Below are 1,754 nucleotides of genomic sequence, written 5' to 3'. Positions count from 1 at the left end.
CTGGAATGGGGCAGATACAGAACCACCTTATTCTGGGCTATCTTCATCCCCCTTCACAGTTGTTCAGGCCCCATATCTTGTGTTTGAGCTAATATCTGTCCCTGTGGCATCAAACACCATGCAGTAACAGACCAATAACACCCACTAACCCAAAGGCTAAGAAAGTCATCCGTCTCCGAGGCCCATGGCAGCCACTTCCCAGCTGCTGTAAGCCACCAAGCTGATGCTCCAAGCATCTGCGAAACAAGCCTTGATCTAGTCATGAAACGGAACCATTTTGAAAAACCGCATTTGGAGTGACCCGAATCTGTGTTCCCAGGCCATAGGCACCCACAGTTGGCTCCAGAATAAACTCTGACGTGTGAGGGGTGCTTTCGCTTAGACGCAAATATCACCTTCCTCTTAATGCACAAATGCTGAACAAGTCCCTTTGTGTTTAATCTCCTGAGCTGTCTGCCTTCCACCTTTGTGTGGGTTAACAAGTCTTGAAGGCATTCTCAGGAGGTAACATGGAGACCACGTTTTAGGGAAATATGTGAAGAATATAATGATTTATCAGAGTACCTAGGAGGCATGCAATTCCTTTAAAACCTAATTCTTACTGAACTGGAGGAGAAGTGCCACCAATAGCCATTCAGGTATCACGAAATCTAAGCAAAATAATAGTAACAAGAAGCCAATGTGTTTACACTGCCATGTAGCTGCTTTACAGCATCCATCACTTCTCCTGGGACTCTGACATGTTCAGGCTTCCGGGCCCTACAGACCAGCAGGGATTACTCCTGGTTGGCTCCTAACTCCTTCAGCCATGCACGTACCTTTAAGAAACAGTAACTGTAAACTTGACAGAGTTTCTGAGTATTCCTATCTGGTCTCAGCTATTCCCTCAGCTAAAGTAAGAAATTGGTAAGTATACCCCTTCTAAACACTTCAAATGGACTGTGAAGCCAGTCAGCAGATAGTGATTATTAAAATATAGGCATTTTCCTTGAAATATCTGACATTCTGCCGACAGTGCCTCTGTTATATTCATTCACGTCGTTCTTATACTCTAAAACAATGGACCTTTTAAGCCGCTGGGCCGCTGCCAGGAGTCTGAAGAGCACACAACCACAGGCAGCCTTTAGATGGGCAGGGGATGAATAGACGCCTTATCAGAACAGCTGAGGCCACATCCAACAACGGCGTCTGTCAACGTTCACAGAGCCCCATATAGACGTCAGCACCATAGCACAGCAGGACCCCACAGAGGCCACCCCAGACCCACAGCACAGCAGGACCCCACAGAGGCCACGCCAGCCCCACAACCCCACAGAACAGCAGCCTTTAGCTTCTGGTACCTTCAGACCACATGATCTGAAGACACAAAGTCCACCTCAATCCATTGCTGGGTGGACACTGAGAATTCCAGCAGTACTGGCAGGACCATAAGGCCAATGCTAACTAATGTGAATTACCTAGAACCCCCAAATTAACCAACTATGATTGAGATAAGGAAAAGAAAATATTTACCAGGATGGGTATTTATGCTGATTTCAAACCTTTTCATGCTATTTCAAAGGTCAGGAAAATGATCAATCACCCTCCCTTCCTATGGAGCGAGCGAGCCTGTGGCGAGTTTGGTTTCAGGGGATCTTTATGAAGGGTGTCTGGTGCGTTGTGTGGCAATGCCCTGCTTCTGCATATTGTGAATACACTGCACAAGTTTAAGCAACAAACACAAGCCAGACTTTCATTAAATAAATTTATTTGTT

The sequence above is a fragment of the Mus caroli genome, unplaced genomic scaffold (assembly GCF_978045245.1).
Source record: "Mus caroli unplaced genomic scaffold, Mus_caroli_1 scaffold_12, whole genome shotgun sequence".
Lineage (NCBI taxonomy): Eukaryota > Metazoa > Chordata > Mammalia > Rodentia > Muridae > Mus > Mus caroli.
This window is presented reverse-complemented; position numbering follows the sequence as displayed.